Raw genomic sequence first — 12,942 nt, 5'->3', positions numbered from 1 at the left:
TCAGAGTGGAACATGTTCATGTTGCTGAGCAACAGACAGGAAGCAGGGGGCGGGTCTCAGACTCTGGACCACCACACTCACATGTGTTAATATTTAATCCACTACAAGAGGCTAGTTGCCCGGGATGACATATTTCCATTTCCAGTTCATTGAGCGTACGCTTGTAAACTTCCGGTCTACGGTAGAGCGCTAGAGGGGGTGGTGGCAACACTGGACTGTGACTGGACGAGAGATGGCAGAGGGAAGTGACGAGGCAGGAAGTTAAGTTGAAGGAGGACACTCTGATAGTGAGTAAAAGAGAGTGTGTACTGTTTATGGCAGAGATTATCAACTGCTCAGCGCAGACTAAAAGCTGGAATGAAAGAATATAAATAATTGTCAAATCATCTGAAAAGTACCTTGATGTGAAAGGGATGCACTGGGGACACGTGAAAGATATCCTAAATGATGACGTCCAACAACCTCAGACATGCACTGGATCATCCTGGTGGTGGTAATTGTACTGCAGTGGAATGCTAGAAGTTTAATTGCAAATGGACAAGAGTTCAAAAAATATATTGACAACCTGGGAGAGAAACCTAAAGTTCTTTGTATTCAGGAAACATGGCTGAAAGCACAACTGGATTTTATTGTGAAGGGATATACTGCAGCTAGACGAGATAGGGACTCTGGCAGAGGGGGAGGAGTTGCAACATTCATACAGAGTGGGATAAGTTACAAAGTTATGCATGTAGGTACGGATCATGAAGCAATAGTTATAAGGGTATGGAATGATAGAGGACCTATAGATATAGTGAATTATTATAATGTGGGAAATTAGATCAAAGTGTATTAGAGGATGCTGGGGGTTCACTGCAAGACAAAGTGATATGGTGTGGGGGTTTTAACTCACATAGCTCGCTATGGGGAAGCAGTAGCACAGATGCAAATGGGGCAGTAGTTGAGGAATTTATAGATGACCTCGGGCTAGTGTGCATTAACACTGGAGAAGGAACAAAATATAATTGCACGAAGAATATAGAAACAGTACTCGATCTGACATTTGTATCTAGTGCTTTAGCAGGTATAAGTACATGGAATGTGGTAAAGCATACTACAGTGGGCAGCGATCATTATCCGGTAATGACTAAAGTTGGGACCAACATAAGGTTTGAATCAGGGTAAAAGGGCCCAGGCAATAGCGAGGAGAACAATAAGAACGCAAAAACGCGCTTTTTGGAGGCAATATTGCAATAGTATTGGAAGAGAAGTACAGCTTGCAGGTGTTTGGGGCATGATTAGGAGAATGGGGGGAATTCGAAGGATTTATGAGTTGCCAGTTTTGAGCAGAGGGGACAAAATGGCTGTCACAAACGTAGGAAAGGCGGAACTTCTAGCTCAAACATTTAGGAAAGTTCATAGTTCAGATAACCTTACAGAGGAAGCCAGGCAGTGCAGAAATAATACACGAATGGAAAACCCGAGAATATTGGATAGAGTAGAAGCGTTAGGAGATCAGTTGGACCTGCATTTTAGTATGTTTGAGTTGAGAAGAGCAATTATTAGTGCTCGCCAATCCACTGCTGGGAAAGATGGTGTTTGTTACAAAATGCTGAAACACATGACAGATAACTCTCTAGTCATTGTGTTGAGGTTGGTTAACAGGGTGTGGGATTCTGGCCAACTTCCTTCAGTGTGGAAACAAGCGATAATAGTGCCCATCCTGAAGCCAGACCCTTCAGATCCATCTCGCTACAGGCCTATTGCCCTGACATCTCATTTATGCAAAATCATGGAGAGCATGGTTACAGAAAGGTTAACGTATATCTTAGAAAGTAAAGCTCTGTTGTCCCCATATCAAAGTGGGTTCCAGAGGGGTCGGAACACAATGGATTCTATATTGTGCTGAGAATCAGACATCAGGAAAGCACAGACCAACAAGGAAGTAGTGACTGCAGTCTTCTTTGATGTTGAAAAGGCTTATGACATGCTCTGGAAGGAAGGACTACTAATCAAGTTCAACTCATTGGGAATTGGTGGTAAAGCATATCATTGGGTTATGAATGTTTTACTGGACAGGAAAATACAAGTAAGAGTAGCTGCAGAATATTCAAGTGTTTATGCTGTGGGAAAAGGTACTCCGCAAGGCAGTGTGTGCAGTCCGTTGCTGTTCAATATAATGATGCATGACATCTTTAATCAAGTTCATCCAAGTGTGGGGGGAAATCTTTGTCTGCAGATGATGGGGCTTTGTGGGCAAAAGGCCGCAATGTAGCACATGTTGGAAAGAAAATACAAGCTGCAATAGTTGAAGTGGAGAAGTGGACAAATAAATGGGGATTCAAACTGTCAGTAGCTAAGACGCAGGTCATTTGTTTTGCAAAACGGCATAACATTGCTCCTATATCGTTCCAATTGTATGAGCAACCTCTTGAACAGGTTAATACAATAAGATGTCTTGGTGTTTGGTTTGACGGAAAGCTAACATGGAGCAGTCATATAGGAAAAGTTCCAAATAAATGTAAAAAGGTCAACAATGTACTTCGTGTTTGGCGGGGCAGGAGTGGGGAGCGAGTAGGTCATCACTTCTGAATATATATTGGGCACTCATGAGACCTGTATTCGATGATGGGTGTGTAGCGTTCATGGCAGCAGCAGAATCAAACCTTAAAAAGCTGGATGTCCTACAAGCTCAGGCCCTGAGAATTTGTAGTGGAGCTTTTAAAACATCTCCAGTATCAGCAATGCAGGTGGAAATGGGAGAAATGCCTTTAAGGATAAGAAGAGTGAAGTTAATGTTGCATTCTGGGTAAACCTTCAGGGGCACAGTGATAGTCATCCTGAGAAAAGTATCTTGAAAGACTGCTGGGAGCACAATGAGTCACATTTAACAAGTGCTGGATGGATTGGCGATGTTAAAGCAGCAAGTATAGGTTTGAATCAAATACAGTATTGCCCCACAGCTCCAATCTCGTCCATTCCACCCTGGTTGTTCCCATTGCCAAGTGCAGACCTCAATATACGAGAGGAGTTAAAGGAAAAGAAAGAACTACCAGTATGGCGCATAGTCCAGAATCACTTTGCAAGATATCACTCAGACTCAACAATCATATTTACAGATGGCTCCAAAGATCCAGAGGCAGGGCGTGCAGGGGCAGCAGTGTATATCCCAGTGAGTAATACACATATAAAGAAAAGGGTAACAGACCATGTGTCAGTATACACCACAGAGCTGTTGGCATTGGTGCTGTCATTGAAATGGATAGAGGAGAAAGAAATACATAACAGTGTAATTGCATCTGACAGCTTTTCAGCATTATCGAGTATACGATCAGGCAGATCTTCATCTAGAATGGACATAATAAATGAAATATTTCTAATTGTATATCAAATGCAAATCAAAGGCATAGCAACTCGTTTCCTCTGGGTTCCTGCTCATGTTGGTGTGGAGGGTAATGAACAGGTGGATATTCTGGCCAAACAAACACTCAGAAGTATGAACATTGACATAGAAGTTCCACTCAGCAAAGCAGAGGTTCAAACATTCATTCAGAAATATGCACAAACAACATGGCAAGATCATTGGGACCTTAGTGATACAGGAAGACATCTTTATACAATTCAAAGGTATGTGGGGGATGGAAGGAAGGTGGGGTTTAAAAGAAGGGAGGAAAATGTAATTTCTCGGATGAGAATAGGTCATACAGGTCTCAATCATACTTTAAGTATAATAGGAAAGCATCCAACCGGAAAGTGTATACACTGCAGCCAGCCAGAAACTGTTGAGCATGTTTTACTGCTTTGCAGGAAATATAGTACTCAGAGAAATGTGCTTTTCCAGACACTGAAGAAAGCAAGATTCCATGACTTGTCGTTATCAGGGCTGTTAGGGAAAACATCAGGCAATATATATTGTGAGATTATTACGTTTCTAAGAGAAATTGATACATTTAAAATAATCTAGACTTTTGGTTCTTTGTTTTGTTTCTTTTGTTTCTTGTTTTCTGCATAGTCTCTTGTCCACACTCCAGTCCAGTTGGTGGCGGTAATGCACCTACAAGTTGGTTTGCCAACTGCCAATAAACACGAAAGAAGCAGAAGAAGAAGAAGATGCAGAAGAAGAAGCAGAAGAAGAAGAACAAAAGAAGAGGTGAGTGGATTAAACACATGCAGAGGTTTCATTAAGTGTATTTACACCTGTTAGCTTACAGTTAATCACGAATCAGAAGTCATCTTATTTAACACAACAGTCTCAAACTATCTTTAAATAAAGTCTAACAGCTAAAGTATAACAGCTAAAGTCTGAAAGCTAACGGCTATCGGCTATCGGCTAACAGCTGCAGTTATTATTCCAGTTCGGCTCTGGGGGAGTAACAGTTGATTTGTAATGCTCAGCTGACTTTATGTTAGTTATTTATTACACCAGTTATCTTTAAGACGGTTTGAGTTGTTGTGTTGGTGCTCTTTACCATAGATATGGTTTTAAATGTATGCTAACTAGCTTATTAGCATCGCCAAACCGTGGGGTCTTAATTCATTACGTGTTGATTTCTATCAACGAGGGAGTACTTCAGGAAAGTCGACAGAGGGGGGGGGGGGGGGGGGGGGCTAGTGGAGTACTTCGTGACCACAGAGTGTGAACGTTGTGATCAGCTGTTTTAGCGCAGTTCTCCAGTGAAGGGGGGAGTCTCCCTCCGCAGCCGGTTGGCGTAGTTTTGGCACAAATCCGTTGTACAGACCGACGTTAACAGCAGCCCTGTCTGTGCACACGGAGACCGACTCTGTCGTCCGGTGATCTAACCGCCTTCTGGAAAAGCTTCACAAGTACGTCGGTACGCAAATGCACTTTGTGCACAAGTGACGGTACGCATTTCAGATTACGCACATAACCTGCGTACCAGTTATGTGCACCCCTGTACCAGAGCCATATTATTACTATTATATGGCTCTGCCCTGTACTACAGCAAAAGTATTCTGCGTCGGGACTTCCTGCAACAACACCACGCCGTTATCAAAGATGTTCTATTGAGAAGACGATCACTACGTGACAAAAGTTTTCAAAATCGTGGCTACTGAAATCAATCTTACTAACTGCTGTCTGTGCAATTTACTCCGCGCGAGTTGGCAGACTTTATTTTGCTTACTTTAACATCATTTTTCATGGTGGGGCTAAGCCATTTCTTGGTATGGGTGTAGCCAGAGCCATTTAATAGAAGAGTTACGACATCTCCGTTCACTCCAATGGACCACTTTTTTATCGTGGAGCCTCTCAATCGTTCCCCGGAAGTTAGCGCCAAGGCTGGCAGAGCTGTGGAGTTGCAGCATAATACACCGTTCGTGACGGACTTTTAAAGGTAAGAAGAAGTTTAAAGATGTATATTGCGGATATTATCAGTACCTCTGATTCAAATGAACATGTGTATTAAAGGATGTCAGTGGATTATCCCTAAATTAGTAGATTTAGGGAACGTTTACAGATAACAGATTAAGCTAGCATACCGAAGCAAGTTAGCAACACACGTTGAACAGCCTTTTAATTGTAAATTCCGTTCTCTTAATGTCATTTCGTCCAACATGTTGAATTAGAGAAGAGGGGCTTCTAAACGGGATTGTATGCGGGGGTGGAGGGAGTTAAATATTAGATAAATATAACTTTGGTGCGTGTAAGAGTGAGTGTTTTTAGCAGAGCCATATTGTGTCCTTGTGATTCTGTTGATTATTACCTGTCTGTATAATGTTGCAGCCCAGCTGATTCTGGATTGATGGCAAAGGGAGAGGGACTTACGTGAGAGTGAAAACACAAGGTACGTTCAATACTACTGTTTTATATAAGTAAACACGTTATCTCCCCAAGGCAATAGGTGTGCTATATAGGTGTGTATAACCCTTTCTCCTGTCTGTTGCTCCCTCTCTCAGCACAAGAACCAGAGGGGGGTTCAATGGAGCCTGAATACCTGCACTGAGACCCTCACCCTGCACCCCTCTCAACTCTCAGTGTTTTTCAAGCCTTTCCCTGTTTTTTTGTATTAAACTAAACATTAAGCTCTCCCAATGGTGTGGTTTTCGTTTTGTGAAAAAGTGCAAATGCAGTGTTTGTATATAAATCACATATTTTGTTGCTGTTGGTCGTGAAATTGCTCCTGCTGACTTGAGCCAGCCATTTTTTCAGTCTCAAACTATCTTTAAATAAAGTCTAACAGCTAAAGTATAACAGCTAAAGTCTGAAAGCTAACGGCTATCGGCTATCGGCTAACAGCTGCAGTTATTATTCCAGTTCGGCTCTGGGGGAGTAACAGTTGATTTGTAATGCTCAGCTGACTTTATGTTAGTTATTTATTACACCAGTTATCTTTAAGACGGTTTGAGTTGTTGTGTTGGTGCTCTTTACCATAGATATGGTTTTAAATGTATGCTAACTAGCTTATTAGCATCGCCAAACCGTGGGGTCTTAATTCATTACGTGTTGATTTCTATCAACGAGGGAGTACTTCAGGAAAGTCGACAGAGGGGGGGGGGGGGGGGGGGGCTAGTGGAGTACTTCGTGACCACAGAGTGTGAACGTTGTGATCAGCTGTTTTAGCGCAGTTCTCCAGTGAAGGGGGGAGTCTCCCTCCGCAGCCGGTTGGCGTAGTTTTGGCACAAATCCGTTGTACAGACCGACGTTAACAGCAGCCCTGTCTGTGCACACGGAGACCGACTCTGTCGTCCGGTGATCTAACCGCCTTCTGGAAAAGCTTCACAAGTACGTCGGTACGCAAATGCACTTTGTGCACAAGTGACGGTACGCATTTCAGATTACGCACATAACCTGCGTACCAGTTATGTGCACCCCTGTACCAGAGCCATATTATTACTATTATATGGCTCTGCCCTGTACTACAGCAAAAGTATTCTGCGTCGGGACTTCCTGCAACAACACCACGCCGTTATCAAAGATGTTCTATTGAGAAGACGATCACTACGTGACAAAAGTTTTCAAAATCGTGGCTACTGAAATCAATCTTACTAACTGCTGTCTGTGCAATTTACTCCGCGCGAGTTGGCAGACTTTATTTTGCTTACTTTAACATCATTTTTCATGGTGGGGCTAAGCCATTTCTTGGTATGGGTGTAGCCAGAGCCATTTAATAGAAGAGTTACGACATCTCCGTTCACTCCAATGGACCACTTTTTTATCGTGGAGCCTCTCAATCGTTCCCCGGAAGTTAGCGCCAAGGCTGGCAGAGCTGTGGAGTTGCAGCATAATACACCGTTCGTGACGGACTTTTAAAGGTAAGAAGAAGTTTAAAGATGTATATTGCGGATATTATCAGTACCTCTGATTCAAATGAACATGTGTATTAAAGGATGTCAGTGGATTATCCCTAAATTAGTAGATTTAGGGAACGTTTACAGATAACAGATTAAGCTAGCATACCGAAGCAAGTTAGCAACACACGTTGAACAGCCTTTTAATTGTAAATTCCGTTCTCTTAATGTCATTTCGTCCAACATGTTGAATTAGAGAAGAGGGGCTTCTAAACGGGATTGTATGCGGGGGTGGAGGGAGTTAAATATTAGATAAATATAACTTTGGTGCGTGTAAGAGTGAGTGTTTTTAGCAGAGCCATATTGTGTCCTTGTGATTCTGTTGATTATTACCTGTCTGTATAATGTTGCAGCCCAGCTGATTCTGGATTGATGGCAAAGGGAGAGGGACTTACGTGAGAGTGAAAACACAAGGTACGTTCAATACTACTGTTTTATATAAGTAAACACGTTATCTCCCCAAGGCAATAGGTGTGCTATATAGGTGTGTATAACCCTTTCTCCTGTCTGTTGCTCCCTCTCTCAGCACAAGAACCAGAGGGGGGTTCAATGGAGCCTGAATACCTGCACTGAGACCCTCACCCTGCACCCCTCTCAACTCTCAGTGTTTTTCAAGCCTTTCCCTGTTTTTTTGTATTAAACTAAACATTAAGCTCTCCCAATGGTGTGGTTTTCGTTTTGTGAAAAAGTGCAAATGCAGTGTTTGTATATAAATCACATATTTTGTTGCTGTTGGTCGTGAAATTGCTCCTGCTGACTTGAGCCAGCCATTTTTTCCTCCGCTCTGTGTCAGTGGGGAAGCCGTACATTCGTACTCCTTTCTCTGAGCGATTTGAGCATCCCCAGGCAGCACATCAAACCATGGTGGCGACTAGGAGGCAGCACAGCAAACCATGGTGGCGACTAGGAGGCAGAACAGCAAACCAGGACAACACGGAGGAAAAGGCACCGACAAACTGCATGATATGCTCTTCTATGTTTATTGAATTCCATGTATTTGCAATGGATGTTCCTAAAGCAACACATTTAACATCATCATCATATCCTGTCGGTCTCCTGTCCTTTCTGAAAGCCATAAAGACGACATTAGTCATTTAGATAACTTGTGTCCTCAATTACCAGGGGATTACTGAAACTACCATGAATTTAAGAAAATGGTAGAAATGAATCCAATCTGAATTTTAAAGCATTACTTTAGATTCCCTCCCTCTAAATGTATCAATAAACATTAGAAAGTGATGCTCCTGACTACCATACAAGTTTAAGAAGATAATATTGGTTTGAAAGAATTCAAAGCTATAAATAAACAGCAACAGGCTCTTTAACCAAGGCACTGTTAGTAACATGTAAACTAGTTGTTCACACTAATCCTAATATTATCACTTAATATTAGCAAATTCGATTTTATTTTTGAAAACATATTGATGTAAATACATACACATATCGATTTGTTGTATAAATATTGCAAATCAAAACCTTTATTCACTAATAATTACCAAAAATCGTAGTTCTATCTCCTGTTATCAATGCATTCACATTGCCCGCCATGAACTTCCGGGGAACGATCCCTCGTCTACATGAACCACGTGACGATAACCGTTTTTGGACTTCCGGTGTCGTAACTCTTCTATTAAATAGCTCTGGGTGTAGCCTACCCCAGCCATACCCTGGCGCTGCCACTGGTGGCACGTATGGGGCGGGCCATTCTGCACATGCGTTAAATGCGTTAAATATTTTAACGCAATTAATTCAAACAATTAATTACCGCCGTTAACGCGATAATTTTGACAGCACTAATAAATAGATATACTTTATTTAAATAATGATTTATCTTAAACTGAGAAATGAATGTGTCACAGCAGAAGTGTTTTCAGGCATTACACGAGTTAAATATATTTAAAAGATGCAATAAGATACTAAAAATTAAGCATTGGCAGAAAGTATACACACAGGACACATATCACTAGAGTATCTAAAGAATACACAATATACAGAAAATACTGTATACATGGAGTACATGAAACAGTCTCACTAGCTAATGTTTGCTTTCTGTGTTAACTTAGTGATAGTTACACGCGGATAGCGTTATAACCGTGGTTCAAACATCCATTAATGTCACTTTCTATGTGAATAAAGTCATTTTAATGAAATAAAAGTGAACAAACTGTGAGCTGTAAGTTAGAATGTAAGTTGCTACACAGATTATGATGAATTATATCTAAATATTTGTATTATATTAATAATAATTTACACAGAAAACTAACTTTTTATCGTAATGGTTAAGGTAATTTGCATGTAACGTTAATAACTATCTGACCTTTCTATCATGTTCTCCTCTGCTTAGCATCACATTGACCAAATGGATCCATTTGGAACATGTTTACGTCACAGCAACATAGATGAGACAAGGCACTGCACGTGGTGTGATAAAACACTACATATAAGCATCTAGAAATAGAACATATGATTGAATAAACTCTTTGAATTCCTCCTCTTCACTGCTGACAGTTTATGATGAATTATATCTAAATATTTGTATTATATTAATAATGAAGCAGCTCTGTGGTCTTCATCAGGACAGCTGATGAGCAGCATGGAGGAGAAGAAAGAGACCCCTGGAGCTCAGGTCAGTGTGCACTTCATCACAATATATTCCTAATTCCAGCGTTTCCGCCAGGCGGGCGTCTTGCCTTAAATATCTTTATTAAAATATTTTGTTATTTGAAATAAAATGAAGCACATTCACAGTTAATGTAATTAGATATAAATTATGAATGCCATACATATTGCATACATTCAGTCAATATTTCTTCAGTATGTGTGATGGCTGTCCAACAGAAGTTACATCCATTCCTCACTTATTCTGACAATGTACTTAACCCAATAAAATGACCCAATAAAAGGAGTTGTTCAATAATAGTGAAGTCACGTTGTAATAACAATAACTCGTCTCTCTCGAGTTTTCTTTTTGAGCTTTGCTAAAAGCCACTGTGTCAAGTGTCCATCTTGGGTTGCCGCCCGGAGTTGTCCAATATGGCGGACCATCTTGCACATGCGCACTGCAGATCGGGCAGGGCTGCAGATCGGGTAGTGACACACATTGAAGATGACGTCACGGCTCCGCCTACACTGCGTTACTATAGTTACTGCCCCAGTTCCTAAACTGTATTGGAAACGCAGCATAAAGTGAGCCTGGCCTACCAAGGCCTAACTATACCGTACTAAGCCGTGCGAGGCCCTGCAGTGGAAATGCGTTCCAAACAGTTATTTACATGCAAGAAATTACTCAACTGTTGAAAAACTACTTTTTCAATGATTTTACCTAGAAATGGGAGGTTTGATATGGGCCTGTAATTGTTAATTACTGAAGCGTCTAGATTATTCTTTTTTTAAGAGCGGTTTAATGACTGCAGTTTTCAGAGCCTGTGGAAAAACACCTGAGTGAAGAGACTTGTTTACTATTACCTCATTCACACCAACGCAACTCCGGTTCAAGCTCCGTGCTAGAGCTTTTCAGGTTCAAAACCGGTTCTTCGGTTTAGCTCTGGCTCTTTTCACACCGCCCAGTGTCCGACTGGTGCTGCGTCATTGCGTCATCGTTTGCGTCATGACGTAACCGTTTGCGTGCCTGCTTCATAAAGCCAAACCGTGCGGAAACCCCTCCCAGCTGACACCGACAACAACAACAATGGCCGATTGTGCTCCAGCTTCCTCTGTACCTCTTCGGAAGACCAGATTCCCAGTAGGTAGCAGGTCTCTTCAGTGGACCACTGCTGCTTGTTAAGTTTCTCCATCGTTGTGTACAAACTGGATAAAACGCAGGCTTTTTGTTGTTGTTCAGGAGTTGATCCCGCCTCGACGTAAGCGTGACGTATGCGGTGCTTTTGCTCTGGCCGGAAATCTTTTGGCGCTTGAAACGAACCGGATTCCGGAGCTAAGAGGCTGCTCCGCTGCGGTGTGAACAAGAAAACCCGGTGCTTTTCAAGCTCCAGCTCCGAACCGGCCCTGAAACACCGTTGGTGTGAATGAGGTATATGTGAAGTAGATCTGAGGCTCTAGCAGGAGGAGGACTTCAGAAGTTGAATAATGTCCTCTAGGTTTTTATCATTAATCTGATGGAACTGTGTCATGGTGTTTGTATTGATGTTAGGTGGACACAGGGACAACACATCTGCTGTCCCTGATGCAGAGGCACTGACTGCTTGTCTGATTTTCTGAATGGGGGGATACTGACACTGTGGGGTTAGTTAGTCTGTCGACGGTAGCAAACAAGGCACGTGCATTGTTTTTGTTTTTGGCAATGATGTCAGAGAAGAAAGACTGTCGTGCAATTTACAATTCCAAATGATAAAAGCCAAGTCTCTCTTTATAGATTTCAATGTGAACCTGGACATTTGTTTTTCTCCACCTACGTTCAGCTTTTCGACACTCTCTTTTTTCTGCTCTCACGGTCATGGCCTTTCTCCATGGAGATCTTTTCTTCCCAGTCACTTCCTTTACCCTAGTTGGAGCAATGGCATCTATAACATTTTTATTTTTGAATAAAAATTATCTGAGATGTTAGCAGGGGCAAGTGTAGAAGAAACATCCTGAGTAAACATTTCCCTAGTGTTTTCAGTTAAATATCGCTTTGCGGTTACCTCTTTTTGAACATTTGTGTGAACAGAAATAGAGCTCTCAAAGGAATGATCAGAGAGTGCAACATCAGTCACCACAATCTCAGAGATATTCAGACCCTTTGAGATCATTAAGTCCAGAGTGTGCCCCTTATTGTGCGTGGGCTCCGTCACATGCTGAGTCAGTCCATTGAATTGATCTATTGAAAACAAGGGACAGTGTACATTAATCAACATATTAAAAACATGTAAAAGTACTCAAATAGCCAAAAGGCTAGTTTTCATCGATAGTCCCTTTGCCAGATGGTGATTGACGTTCTGAGTGCTTGTTTATACAGTGATTCCAGTGGCCTTAGAGCTGCAGAGTGAGCATCAGACCAGCTGATCAGACAGTAGCAGATGTGGGAGAGGACCATTGAGTGAAGGTATAGCTTAGCTGCTGCAGAGGATAGGAAGTTTCTAATGTATCTGTAATTTGACAGATTGGACTTTACTTTATTGCAGACCTTTTTGATATGGGTTTTGAATTTGAGGTTTGTGTCAATATGTACTCCCAAGTACTTGTACTCCGAGACAACCTGAAGTCTCCTTCCAGAAAAGAAAACATCTTGTTCTGTTATAATGCTGTGGCCCTTGGAGAAGAACATACACACTGTCTTTGAGACATTTGGTTGCAAACAATTATTGTTAAAGATCAAATGCAAAGGTTTTTTTATAATTGCCAGTAAAATCGATATCATATAGCTACAACACTATCTAAGATATTGCAGTATTAAAAGATAATATGCGTCTGGCAATGCGCAATATTTATTTTGTTCAACCCCCAACACCAAGTCCGACGATTTATTTTCTCAGCCGCTCCTCCGCAAAATGGCGTCGCGTGACGTCAGAGTTGCCAAACAAACAAACCCTGGCTTATCGCTCACAGCGGCTCCCGCCGATAGTACAACTTAGTTTCGTCTATCATGTCTGATTCTGAGTCGGAGGCCACCCAATATCTGGAGTATGTTGTCGACATCCAACCATATCTATACGAGAA

At 41.7% G+C, this 12,942-nt stretch overlaps 2 long non-coding RNA genes and 2 pseudogenes across 2 annotated transcripts; 3 read left to right on the top strand and 1 right to left on the bottom strand.

The window, feature by feature from the left end:
- LOC117441148 (zinc finger protein 208-like) overlaps window positions 1–12,942 on the top strand; it is a 447,659-nt pseudogene that overhangs the window by 153,782 nt on the left and 280,935 nt on the right.
- LOC117441147 (zinc finger protein 721-like) overlaps window positions 1–12,942 on the bottom strand; it is a 424,075-nt pseudogene that overhangs the window by 220,977 nt on the left and 190,156 nt on the right.
- On the top strand, window positions 5,260–6,032 carry LOC139433244 (uncharacterized). The gene is made up of 3 exons (XR_011642804.1): window positions 5,260–5,333; window positions 5,723–5,783; window positions 5,896–6,032. It is a non-coding gene; the product is annotated as an uncharacterized lncRNA (long non-coding RNA).
- Window positions 7,178–8,035, top strand: LOC139433245 (uncharacterized). Its single transcript, XR_011642806.1, has 3 exons — window positions 7,178–7,251; window positions 7,641–7,701; window positions 7,814–8,035. It is a non-coding gene; the product is annotated as an uncharacterized lncRNA (long non-coding RNA).

The sequence above is a fragment of the Pseudochaenichthys georgianus genome, unplaced genomic scaffold (genome assembly GCF_902827115.2).
Source record: "Pseudochaenichthys georgianus unplaced genomic scaffold, fPseGeo1.2 scaffold_151_arrow_ctg1, whole genome shotgun sequence".
NCBI lineage: Eukaryota > Metazoa > Chordata > Actinopteri > Perciformes > Channichthyidae > Pseudochaenichthys > Pseudochaenichthys georgianus.
Note: the sequence above shows the minus strand (reverse complement) of the source record. Positions and strands in the feature narration are given on the sequence as shown.